We start from the raw sequence: 14,247 nt of genomic DNA, 5'->3' as shown, positions 1-14,247 counted from the left end.
GCCACAGAGATTACTGGGCTAGAGCTTTCTGAATGGTGTATTTCACAGTGTATGACATCAGCAGCCTTGCCAAAGTAGGGAATTTGAATTATAGTGAGTGTGACTAGCCTCAAAAGCATTGCTCACTACACAGACAGAGACACACACAGTTGCCATGTCTGGGATTAGAATTCCTACCTAACTAGTTTATCACACTACAGCAGTATACAGTTATAGGACACGCCATGGAGTTTACTAGGCTACAACTTTCCGAAAGGTGTATTTCACAGTGTATGACATCAGCAGCCTTGTCAAAGTAGGGCATTTGAATTATAATGAGTGTGACTATCCTAAAAAGCATGACTCTCTACACAGACAGATATACACACACACACAAACTCACACACAGTTGTCATGTTTGGCATTAGAACTCCTACCTAACTAATTTATCACACTACAGCAGTGTGCAGTTATAGGATGTGCCACGGAGATTACTGGGCTACAACTTTTCGAAAGGTGTATTTCACAATGTATGACATCAGCAGCCTTGCCAAAGTAGGGCATTTGAATTGTAGTGAGTGTGACTAGCCTAAAAAGCATTGCTCACTACACAGACATAGACACACACACACACACACACACACACACACACACACACACACACACACACACACACACACACACACACACACACACAGTTATTAGAACTCATACCTAATTAGTTTATCACACTACAGCAATACGCAGTTATAGGACATGCCACAGAGATTACCAGGCTACAGCTTTCCAAAAAGTGTATTTCACAGTTTATGACATCTGCAGCCTTGCCAAAGTAGGGCATTTAAATTGTAGTGAGTGTGACAAGCCTAAAAAACATTGATTTCTACACAGACAGAGCCACACACACACACACACACACACACACACACACACACACACACACACACACACACACACACACACACTTGCCATGCCTGGGATTAGAACTCTTACCTAATTAGTTTATCACACTACAGCAGTACGCAGTTATAGGACATGCCATGGGGATTACTGACTGACCCCTTTACCAAGGGTGTATTTCAAAGTGGATGACATCAGCAGGCTTGTCATAGTAGGGCTATGGGAAGGTCACTGTGTGTGCATGGGCCATAACCCATTCATCTGGAGGTTCACGCACCACATGCAGGCACACACAGGGTTATATTTCACAGGTATGCATCTACAGCTGCTAAATGACTACTTCCTTGTACAGTCATGTTGCACAGCTAGCACTTGCACCATATAGTCCATAATGCTGACAGATACCAGTGGCTAATGTCTACAGTGAGTGACATCTGAACCTCATGTGGTTGTAGCCATTTGGCTGTGTGCTGGGTGGAAAAGCCTCATAATGGATGGCCCCATGTCACAGTCACTCTCTTCCACACATATATGTATGACTACTTTTGGCTTATTATAGTGTGTTGTCCTTGGATATATGGCTGTATTCCTATCCACTGTGTGTGCAAAGCATTAGTGGTGCATACTGAGGTGTGTCTGCACTAACCTCTGCAACTGCCAGATATGTCTGGTCCACTGTTGTTTGCAGACATGGGCTTCATTTGTTTAAGTGTGTGAGCATGCCCAGTATGACCTTTCAGTATGTTGTTGACTGACATTGCCTTCATTTCTCTAAGTGTGTGAGCATGCCCAGTATGCCCTTCTGTACAAAATGTGTGGATCTATACCAGGTAGTTTGTACTGCAGTGCAGATCTTTGTGTTGTACACCTACTGGTAGCATATTGTTTCGGCAGGGTATCCGTCGATCATTTGTCAATATGGGGACAAACTGTGCAGGGGATAGTGTGTACTGTAGGTGACTGTGACTGTGCTGCTTCAGCCACATGGTACTGTTGTTAGCAGAGATATTCAGACATGTGTACTGTTATACACAGTGATGTCTTTTGTCCTCATGTACTGTCAGGTGGACATTCTTGTTCACAGTGATGTCTTGGGAGACAAGGGTGACTGCAGCTGTGTCTGGTATTGTGGGCAGACACCTACGTATTCATAGCAAGTTATGCCATTCTGAAGGGAGAGCTGCAGACACTTGCTGCTGGGTCTGTGTATCCGGTTCAGCACCTTGGTACAGTACTGGCAGAGGATCCCATACTTGTATATCCATCGACATGACAGTATGGGCTTATCTTGCTGTGGTAATGCCTCACAGCTGTACAGATTCACACAGGTAACCCATAGGCAGGAACCATGGGTCAGGACATTAACCCTATTGTGGTGTACGGGCAGGTGTGCAGCCACCCATTTATGTGTTTGCAGCCAGGGATAGTGTGTGCACACAGCTAGGTGTTGGACCCTGCACATTCCTTGCTGCCCATGCTCCCACCCCCCCTCTGTTATTCTAACCTCTTCCATACATTATGCATACATTCTCTGATACTTTCCCTAAGGGTATCACCTCATCACAGGTGTGTGTGTTAGTGTTGGTCCACAGTTCATGCAGTGGTACATGGTGGACATGTTACTGTGGTTTGTCCACATGGCCTTGCATATGGCTTATGTGGAGTGTGTTATGTTGTTATTTGGGTGTCCATGACATAACATGCATTGGCAGTACATGTGAGACACAGGCCTTTGGCAGAAGCCTGTAAGGCATTAGGTGTTGCTGCGGGCCAGATGTGGCAACTTTTGCATTCTGTCAGTCCTACAGTCTCAGACCACCATACAGTATATTCTCTTGGGGTGACAGGGTAGGTGTGATAGATGTTCATGCCAATACCTTCTATCAGTCTTGATCAGGTGGTGTGGATGCTGGCAGGGTGCTACCTACAGCTAGGGACACACCTGCATGGGACACCTGCACTGCATGCTGCATTCTTCTGCTATTGCCATATACAGGTGGGGTCTTACTGTACCCATTCCCCACAGCAGGAATATGACCACAGATATACCTGTGGGTGGTGTTTGCTTGAGCTGGGTGCATGTGTGCTACGGACACTACTTGCATCTGACAAAAAGATATGCATGGGGCACTCCAGTTATGCTGGCATGTGCATGTACATCAGCTGTTTCCCAATACATCAGGCCTACCTCCTTTGTGATCTGCAAGTGTTTGGGCAGACATCACCAGTATCCCCTACTACAGGACCAGTTACTGTGATGCATACCTGTATGTACAATTCCAAGGGTGTCTCCATTTCACAGTGACACAATATATACTGTATGTCTGGGTTACTTTCCCCTGTGTACTGCATGTATATCTAGCCCAACAGCCACGCTATGTCAGTCTTTCAGATGGTGACACATATCATCACCATACATTTACAATGGCTTACTGCTAGCATGTGTTATACTGGTGGGGATTGTCTTTGGCACTGCAGTTGTGAGGGCTTGTCCCTGTCATCAGCAGTAGTGGGCAATGGCCACCAGGTCTTACCTCAACATGCATACATACTGACCACTCTCACACAATATGAAACACACACCATCCTAACACACACAGACCTGCATATTGTGCAAATGCTACAGCCTATACTGCTACCTTGACCAGCTCTGGGAATCAGTGCTCCACTCATATTATACCTATTCATACATGCTACTACATTTCTACAAAGGATTGGGGTACACACCTGACTGTTACTACATTTCTACACTAGATTAGAGGAAGGGGCACACCTGACTGTTTCCACATGTCTACATAGGAGTGTAGGGGCACACCTGACTGTTACTACATTTCTACATAGGATTGTGGGAGGACACAGCTTAATGTTTCTACATTTCTATGCATGAGTGGGGGGGGGGCACCTGACTGTCACTACATTTCTATGCTGGAGTGGGGGTAGGGGCACACCTGACTGTTTCTACATGTCTACATTGGAGTGGGGAGGCACACCTGACTGTTTTTATATTTCTACACAGGACTGGGTGGCACACCAGGCTGTTACTACATTTCTACACAAGATTGGGGGGCACACTTGACTGTTACTACAGTTCTACACAGGATTGAGGGGGGCAACCTGATGCTTTCTACATTTCTACACATGATTGGGGGGCACACCTTACTGTTTCTACATGTCTACATAGGATGGGGGGCACACCTGGCAGTTGTACACATTTGCTATGACTGTACTGGTATGTCAGGTACTCCACTTCATTCTGTATTCTAACCTATCATGCTGACTAGAGGCATATCAGTGTACTACAGGTCTTAGCTTTGTTTGCCCTACATATTAGTGTCTGACTTCTTGCCCTTCAGAACTAACATCCCACTGCCTGACCTGCTGTAGTCTGTCTTTGTAGGCCTGGGGGGAGGTTACCCACAGGCATCATTCAGAGGCTATAGCACAGCCTCTGTTTGTGTTTGTCTATACCTGTCCTGCTGGCTGAGACTGTTGTTGGGTATGTGAACCTCCCTGACTGGCATGTGTGAGTCATATGGACACACATGACACCCAACACATGTCCTGCAGTGGGTTTTGTCACCCTGTGTAGTACTGGCTACTGTGGTGATTCCAGTATTTGTTACAGATGTAATGGTGCCACTATGGGCGTCTACTGTCTGCTGTCATATCATTCAGCCACCCGATTCCCTTGCATGCTCATATCCATACCATAGATACAGGTAATGACACATTCTACTTCATTCTGCAATTGGTAGGTTGATTGACTTACCTTGTGGGTGTGCCAGTACTGAGGATGGTTCTGGAGAGCTCCCTGTGTTGGATGCACATAGTACACTCCCTATACATGGTTGAGCACAGGTAATGTCATGAAACAAGTAAGTTGGTCACAAGTACCCAAAACTGCACTGATAATCCAAAAAAGGTACAAGCCAGATAGCCAGTCCCAGATGATTGCTTATTCCGTAAATCCACAAACCAACACTGATAAATCACACTGCAAACCAAAGAACATTAACACAGTATAAAATATCCTAATGTTTTCGTCATATCACTTCATCAGATGAATACCACAATCAAAATGGATTGTTTAAATAGAAGTTTAAAATATTGACATCCAATGAAAATACAAAAACAATTAAAACCTTGTTTAGATTGTGACGTGTTTGAAATATTTTGTTGAATGCTAAAAATGTACCATATATGTACGTATTTAAAAAAAACTGAGAATATTATTCTAAAAACTAAATATTCACTGTCAGGACCTGATTTTACAATCAATAAAATCAATAAAATAATAAAGAATTGAATTATATGTAAATGAAAGTGTGTCAAGTATATGCAATAAAACAGCTCCATCTGTTGGTGAAAGTAAAAAGCATTCTTAAAAACATGAATATACTTTTCCAGTGTTTCCCTAAGTTGTGATATGGATAACAAGAGTGAAAGCCATAACTGTTCAGTACTAAGTCCTTGAAACATATTATGAACAAATGTAATGTTAAAACATTTTTTAAAAACAATAAATAATATAAATAATATAGATGCAAAGTAATAGTTTAAAAATATGAATGATATTGTATATGAGTGTATATGTGTATATTTTATAACTTGGCAGCCCTTAGTTTCAAAACGGGCTTTACAGATACCATGTCATTAAGGCCTAGGGGATGACTGGCATCTAAAACCACGTACAAGTATCTTTTATTGGATTAACAGGTAGTGTCATGGTTGGCATCCTTTTTACTGTATGTGCGAGTCAGAGAGAGGTGTCATTCCCTGGGTCCCTACTGTGTCAGTGTATGTGCTATATGTTGCCTCTTTGCCAAGGCCAGGGCATACTGGGCATGCCTCCATCTGCCTACTGGGGATGGCTCAGGTTGCTCCACCTCCAAGACACTCTGTGCCTGTGCAGGCCTTGGCATTGGTGGGGGGCTGTGTAGCCCTGCCCTGTGCTGTTCCTGCTGCAGCTGTTTCCGCAGGATCATATTGTGTAGCACGGCACATACCATAGCGATTTGAGTACATGTAGCTGGTGAGTACTGCAAGGATCCACCGGATGTGTCCAGGCACCAGAACTGTGACTTGAGCATCCCAAACACATGCTCTATTATAAGTCTGGTCTTTGTGTGTGCCTCATTATGGTGTTTTTGTTCGGGTGTGTGTGCATTTCTGATGGGTATTATTAGCCACGGCTCGAGTGCGTAACCAGCATCCCCCACTAGGTGACCGTAAGGGATGTCCCCATTGGCAAATCTCTGGTACAGCTGCGTCAGATGCCAGATGTGGGAATCGTGATAGCATCCAGGGCAGCCAGCACAAACATTAATTATAATGCCCTGGGCATCGCACACGACCTGGCAGTTGCTGGAGGGGAAGCCCTTGCGGTTGATGTAGACCCTACCCTGATCACCGGACGGTGCTTTGATGCATATGTGCATGTAGTCTATAGCACCCACTACCTCAGGGTATTCTGCTATTTGGTGAAAGAGACGATATTGCTGGCCAACACCTCTTGGGTTTTGAAATATACATGGTCAGCGGCATGTGCTGACATGGCATCCAGGTACTGGTGGAATACTCTGGATGCTGATGTCTGTGAGATCCCCATGATATCCCCAGTTGAGTTTGGGAGGTACCTGTGGCTAGCATTCCTAGGCCTACACATACTTTGGTATCCACTGGGATGGGTTCCCCTCTGTCAGTTCGGTGTGTCAGGTGTAACCGGCACAACTCAACAATTTGCTGTAGGAGGTCTCTGTCTACCCTATAGTTCTCCACTATCTCCAACTCAAGTAGCCACTGGTAGGTTACCCTGGGTCTGTACACTCTTCTCCATTTCCTCACTGTGGGTTGGTCGACAGCATTCACTTCCTCACCACCCTCAGCCTCTTGCAGATGTTGTTGTATGATGCCTGCTGCAGCCCCTATTATTTTGTACTTTTGTTTGTTAATAGTTCCCTGTTTGTATACACTGGTGGTGTAGAGTATGGGAAAAACCAGAGGGGAAGGTGTTTGCATAGTTTATAGTAGTGTTCTAGGCTGGGATGGTCTGCTGCCTGTGTAATTGGCTGATTCTGATACATTTCACCTGCCAGCTATGCTAGTTCTGTTTGATTAACTTCCTACTACTGTTTTCCCTTCCCATTGCCTTCCTGTTTAAGTCCAGAGGTGCGCCGTATAAACACAGTGCTCAAATGTGCACAGAGTTGCTATTTCCTGGTTTACTTTTTTTTTCCTTTAAAACCCGGTGCATGGTGCACACACCTGCTTAGGCAATGTAAAGAGTGCTAGGCAGACTCAGACACACCCTCTTGCCTAGCTGTGCTAAGCTAGGAGCAAACCTGAGCCACAGGGCTCCAATCCGCTTACAGTATGCCTGACACACACCCCTATGATGTCAGCTAACTCCTAGACTTGCAACAAGCTATTCCTGCTGTTACACTGTTGGGAGCTGACTAGCATGCTAGGGAAATCTGAGATTCACTATCATTCCCCTCATTTGCATAAGATTGCCTGCTAATGCATAGTTACATGTCTCAAACTGAGCCTCCTCCCTTAGCAACGACTACTCACTAGCCATGTTGTCTTCTGCCTGCCATTAACTATAATGGCAGAATAGTTCCAGAATAGTTTTCTTTCCACCCCACTAACTACCTTGATTATAGCAAGCTCAGATGCTCATAAGCCTACTACTTATTATACAGCAGGAACTTCTTATTGTAGCAATTGTTAATGTCTGTTATGTACTTCGCAGATAAAGATTCTAGTTGTCTACTGATGTACTATGTTTTTCATCTGTAACTATGTCTGTAATTAATTGCTATGTTAATCAAATTGTTAATCGCTATGTAAATCCAATGTAACTACTGTCTGTATATTTTAACTGTGGAGATTTTCTCTCCGGGCCTCCGCTGAAAATGGACCTACGTCCAGTCGGCCACTCCCAGTCAACAAATGTAAATAAATAAATAAATAGTGATTTTGGTTAGAATGCTTATTTTAGGATGTTTGTTTTATTTTTAGCTCAATCCCGTTTGCGCTCCACTGCCCTCTGCTTAAACAGTCGAGATCGGAAAAAATAAATAAAAGTTAATTTTTTTATTTTTTTCACCTGTTTTCCATGCCATGGGCTTATACTTGGCCATTGACATGCTTTCTAAATGATATTCACCTTTTATTTGGAGCTGTCATGGCTCCATTTTGGAATTTGCAGAAATGTACTCTGTTACTGATAGAGTACATTTCTGCAGATTACACTAGTCCTGCATGGCTGGTTTCCAGCTTCCTGGATCGCAAATTCACATCATTTGTATGGATTTCTCCTGCAAATGGGGTAATTTGCATACAGGGGCTGAGTCTATGCAGGACTACTGCAGGAGTGCTTGTGCACACCCCTACAGGCTATTTCTGGATTGCACGGCAGACAAATTGCCTGCTGGAGTTCCTGCACTAATTCTGCATGCCATGCAAGGCTTGCAGAAACTGGGGGAAAATGTTTTCCCGGTGTGGATTAAAAGTTGGTGATCAACCATGTCAAATGCCTTGGAAAGATCTAAGAAGAGGGTTGAGGATATATAATTATTGTTGAGATCATGGTTTATGGTGTTGGTAAAGTCTAGGAGGGCTGAGGTAGCGCTGTGTTGAGGTCGGAAGCCATGCTGGGTGTCTGCCATAAGGTGATTCTAGACTAGGTGGTGCATCAGTTGTCTATGAATACATTTTTCCATAATCTTTGCAAGTTGAGATAGTATAGGTATTGGCCTATAATTGGATAATTCAGTAAAGCTACCTCCTTCCTGAAGTGGGATTACATAGGATATTTTACAGATGGAGGGAATTTTAGCTTCTGCTATGGTTCGATTGATTAGTATTGAGACAGAGTAATCTGGGTCATCTCAGTTAATTCAGAAACTTTAGCAGATATAAGATACATACAGTTTGCTTCAATTTAAATTTAAATTAAAGTAAAATGTAAATCACAACTGATTACATACACACCCCAGTTCAGCCAAACAAAACATGTAAAACCTTTCCCATTCATAAAATTATTCAACAGTAGAAATTAACACTTATTCTTAAAAATAGGAATTCAACCCATAAAATAAATAAAATTAAATAAAAAAAGATATCTCTCCAAAGTTTTTAATTTAAGCATACAAGAGGTCAAAACATGTTCATTTAAGCCACTCCAGTGACTTGCATTCAAACACATTTGCCACAGCAACTCATGTCTTTCCAGCATTAAAGCCCATGCCCCATCCCTTTCATTTATTACTAAATTCTACAGTACAATAAATTTAAAAAAAAATTATCTGTCTTATCCAAACAATGTTTAGCAAGTGCGTTTGTGACCTTTTTTTATTTTCTATCTGCTCACATATTCAGTTCTTAAGTTTTATTTCAGTTGATTTATCTGTTCCTTCTTTGCTGGTGTTTGTGATTTTTTTTTTGTGTTTTTTAGTCATAGGAAGTCTGTTCGAAACTTCAGACAAAATTGGTAGACAGCCATAAATAAAGGGTTCCATTTGGACATTGCTCTTTGAATGCTTGTGCAGGATTTTATTTTTGTTTTCATTTGTTAATTTGTGGTGAGTGGCATTTGTGGAAGTATAGCCTTTTCAGTTACAGCTTTGCTGTTCATAGGTTCATAGGTAGGTACTAGGCTATCTACCTGAATGCATTTATAAGCCTAGTCAGAATGTGTTGGCTTTCGCTGCCATCTTAGATTAGTTCCCTGTGCCTCTGTCCAACAGAGCCACTGAAGTGATCCCAGAGGTAAACTTTCTGTTTCCCATCCACTCGTCAAGATTTATTTTGAAGAGTGTTAGCGAGGAGCTCTGCCTAATGTAGATTAGGATCTTGTTCCAAAGTATGGGAAGTCTCTGGGACAGGAATCTATCCCTTCAGCACATCCTATTTATTGTTGTGGTGAGGTTTAGATCCCTAGAGCATGTGGCCTGCGGGGATAAGGTTTTCTTTTGGTGGAGCATGTCTATCAATTCTGGGTTGGACATGGCCTTGTATGTCAGGCAGAGATCACCGCTGAGTAGGCAGTATCCAACCGAATACAGCTGTAATTTCTTCAGTTGAGCTGCATAGGGCATCTGTTTGAGGCCAGTGATCCTCTTGGTGAGGTACTTCTGTGGTCTTTCCAGCTGTTGCAGGTGTCTTGTAAGGTACATCCCAAATGGAGCGTTGTACTCTATGATGGGTCTGATGAGTTGTGACTAGAGGGGCACAATGACCTCTTTTGATCTGGATGTGAACCCTTTTGTGATTAGGTGGGCCACGTAGAAGGATTTTCTAACCACTTTGGCAATGTGATTATCAAAGGTGAGATTACTATCTACTTGGGTCCCCAGATCCCTTATTATGTCTTCCATATTTAGGGGACTACCACCTATGTGGTAGTTTGTGGGTACTTTGTTTTTCCAAAGGGGATGACTATGCACTTTTTGGCATTTGGCTTGAGGCCATGATTTTGACACCAGGTATCCATCTCAGTGAGACCCTTTTGGAGGATGTCTGTGTCAGCTGGAGAGTCAATTATAGCCCCTAGTTTGAAGTCGTCTATGAACTTTGTCAGCCATAGTCCTCCTGTGCTTGCCTGTATCTCTGAGAAGTATATGTCAAACAGGAGGGGTCCTAGGACTGAGCCCTGGGGAACTCCACTTGTAACTGATTTAGAGTCAGACCTAGCTCCCGCAACTCTCACCATGTGGGTTCTGTCCGTGAGCCAGTTGGCAACCCATCTTGTGACGTAGGGGTTTATGTTCAGGCTGGTGAGCTTGTCTATAATGCCAGAATGGGGAATGATGTTGAAGGTCTTTGCGAGGTCTAGGTAGGCTGTGTGTACCACCTTTCCCTCATCTATAGCCTTGGTAACTGTCTCAAAGAAGTCCACCAGGTTTAGGAGGCATGATCTGTCCATAGCAAAGCCGAACTGGGTAGGGTCCAGTGTTTGGAGGTTCCCAATGTCTCTTTAATGAGTTCCATGATGTTGCGCTCCATAGCCTTGCAGTCCAAGCTAGTCAAGCTTATAGGGCTATAGTTCCCGGAGTCTGTTGTGGCTCCACCTTTGTGGAGCTGAAGAACTGCTGCTGCGTGCCACTCTATGGGTACATAGCCTGTGGAAAAGCTGAGTCTGAACAGTGTGTTTAGGTGAGGGGTTAGTTTGTCTTTGAGCTCATGTAGGACACAGCCTGGGACACCGTCTAGTCCCATTGATGCTGTGTTTTTGGCTTTGGAGAGGGTTGTTCTAACCTGACTGTCTGGATTTCAGGGACTCTACATTCTTCTGGTATGGTTATGGGCCCTCTTGGGGGTGAGAGGGGGGTGAAGTTTGTGCTGAACCTGTCTGCCAGGATGTTGGCGATATCGGTCGGTTCAGTGTATTTTGTGCCATTCTGCACTAACCCCGAGCAGATCTGAGCATTGCCACTTAGATTATTGACATAGCTAAAGAATGCCTTGTGGTTATCTTTGGAGTCCTTGGCAATTTTTCTTTCAAGGCTAGCCCTGGATGATTTTATGAGGGATCGTAGTTTCTTGCTGATACTGATCAGGGATGTCTTCCCTTCTTGGGATTTTACTCTTTTCTGTACTAGTTTCCTCCTTCTATTGTGTAGCTTGTTTATGGCAGGAATCCACCAGACTGGTTTCCTTTTTTTGGAGCAGTGAGTCTTGGTTTTGCTTGGGATGGCATGATCCATGCATTCTTGTAGGTGCCTGTAGAATGCATTAGTAAAGAATTTTGCAGCTTGGACAGCATTATCCTTCAGCATGGGGGTTTTGAAACTTTCCACCTCGGTCTTAAGTAACGTGAAGTTTGCTTTTAAAAAGTTTTTCATGGTGGTTTTCTTATCCTGGGGTGGGGACGGAATGTGGATATCCAAACTGATTTGTTTATGGTCAGATCTAACCAGCGAGGGGTTGACCTCCAGTGTGTAACACCGGTCACCCATGTTGGTGATGACCAGGTCTAATATGTTGTCACCTCTGGTGGGAGTGTTGACCAGTTGAACCAGGGTGTTTGAGTTTATAAATTCTAGGAAATGTTGGGCAAGGGATTTAGTAGTTGAGTAGTTCTCCCAGTTAATGTTTAGATAATTGAAATCACCCAATATTAGGGTGTTTGGTAGGACCTTTATGTTTCCCAGTGTTTCCAGAAATGCGGAATAGGGGTCCTGAGACATAGTGGGTGATCTGTAGCAAGCTACAATTTGAATTGCAGTTTTGCCCATTGTTAGTTGCACGTGGATGATCTCTGAAGCACCGTGCTGTGCCACTAACCTGGAAGTGTGGGTATCCTTGATGAATATGGAAACACCCCCGCCTTTTGTATTTCGGTTTGGGTTCTGTGGCCAAAATGTATGGTATGAGTTGTAGCCTGGTAGTGCTGGGGTGCTCTCTGGAGCCTTAAACCAGGTTTCTGTTACTGCACATATATTGATTTTCACCATACTGGGGAGTGCCTCGAGTGAGTGCATTTTGAGGTTCAGCAAACTAAACCAGAACCAAAGCAACAAGACCAAGAAACAAATTCGACTGCCATGAAGATGACACCACAAATTCGAATAAATCCAAAACACTGGTCTTTATTTGTAGAAAACCACACCAAAGTCACGTATCACAAGCGCTTTCGCTAGGATGTTCCTAGCTTTGTCAAGTTGTTAAGACATTCTGAAGCATCAGCTTAAATAGCTGCTTGTGTTAATTAAACAATCATAATGCAATTAAAAAATTGCCATTCATTTAATTAAGTAACCTACCTATAAAATACATAAAAATTATCCTACCAATTCAAATGTATGGCATAGTATAGCTCCCTACAATTCAGAAACTTATCATTACATATCCTATCTCATATTAAGTTAAAAAATGTGCTATATGCATTTTAAAATTTTATGTTAAACCAAATTAAAATAACATGCAGGTGTGCTACTACTTGTGCTTGCCAAAACTTTACCAAAATGCATGCTTGCAATCAGAAATTCACAATACACATATCAAAGTACATGAAAGAGCAGGTAAAAAATGGGTAAAGAATACATATAAATGGGTAAATAATCTCCTAGCCTGTACTGCCAATTCCCTCTATAAATATCTTTGAATGCATGGGTGCTATTACACATGGACTTGCTCATAATCTGGCCCTTCTTAATTTTAAAATTGGTTGTATGCTGATAGTATCGTTTAGCCCAGGCCAGTTTGCTGCATTCAATCTAAGCTGCCACACTAGCTCCCTGTATTCTAGGGTGGCTTCCCAATCTCCCCCTCTCAAATCGCGATTTACCTGCTCAAGAATCGTAAATTTGAAATTGTGATTCGGACATACAAGGGAATGCTTATAAAGAGCATTGGTTTCCTTATTTTTAGCTATCTCATAAAAATGCTCATACATTCTCCTCTTGATTTCCCTTTCCGTCTTCCCTACATAAAAACTTTTGCAAAACATGCACACCACTAAATAGACCACACCTCTTGAACTACATGTGAAATATGTGGGAGAGTCAACCCTCATCTTTCTAGAAGGTAAATATATACCTTTGTCATTCAAAACCGCATAGCATTGCTGACATGCTCCACATTTAAATGTGCCAGTTTTTTTTGTAGTTTTTACGTTCCCTATACTTTTCTTTCTTTCAAACATCTCTTTCAAGTCGACTCCCTTTTTTCTAATAATTTTCGGTTTGGGTTCTGTGGCCAAAATGTATGGTATGAGTTGTAGCCTGATAGTGCTGGGGTGCTCTCTGGAGCCTTAAACCAGGTTTCTGTTACTGCACATATATTGATTTTCACCATACTGAGGAGTGCCTCGAGTGAGTGCATTTTGAGGTTCAGACTTCTGGCATTGAGTAGCGCTACCCTCAGTTTTTTGTTACTTGTGCTATTTACGGCAGTAGGTTTGTCTTTTGAGCCTTGCCTAAAAAAAGGCACTATGGGGGTGGCAAGAGCCTTGGCCACTATTCGAAAGCCTAAAGGTGACAGGTGCAAGCCGTAGTTGTAGATGAAGTTGTAGATGAAAGCACAAGATGAAAGATGCAAGTTTGTAGATGAAAGCACACATCAACCAAAAGTACTGTTCTGATATAGATACAGATTTAGATACCGATACGGTTATAAACATATAGTGTTTCACTTATGTTTTGTGTTTTTGATCTTGCAGACTGTCTTCATGTATTTTATTTTATTGTTTCTCATATGGATTTTTTTATCATAACTTGTCCACCGAAAGTGCAATGGGACATTAAATATTCCTCTTATAAATTTTATGTATTTTTAAGTGAAACAATTTTATATTTATTTTGAAAACCAGTAGCCTCTTGGTTAAATACATGATTTATCAATTCTTTGTTAAAGTACAGG

Source organism: Protopterus annectens, chromosome 4.part0, assembly GCF_019279795.1.
Source record: "Protopterus annectens isolate FY-2018-M chromosome 4.part0, PAN1.0, whole genome shotgun sequence".
In the NCBI taxonomy this organism is placed as follows: domain Eukaryota; kingdom Metazoa; phylum Chordata; order Ceratodontiformes; family Protopteridae; genus Protopterus; species Protopterus annectens.
The sequence above is the reverse complement of the archived record's forward strand: the minus strand, read 5'-3'. Positions refer to the sequence as shown.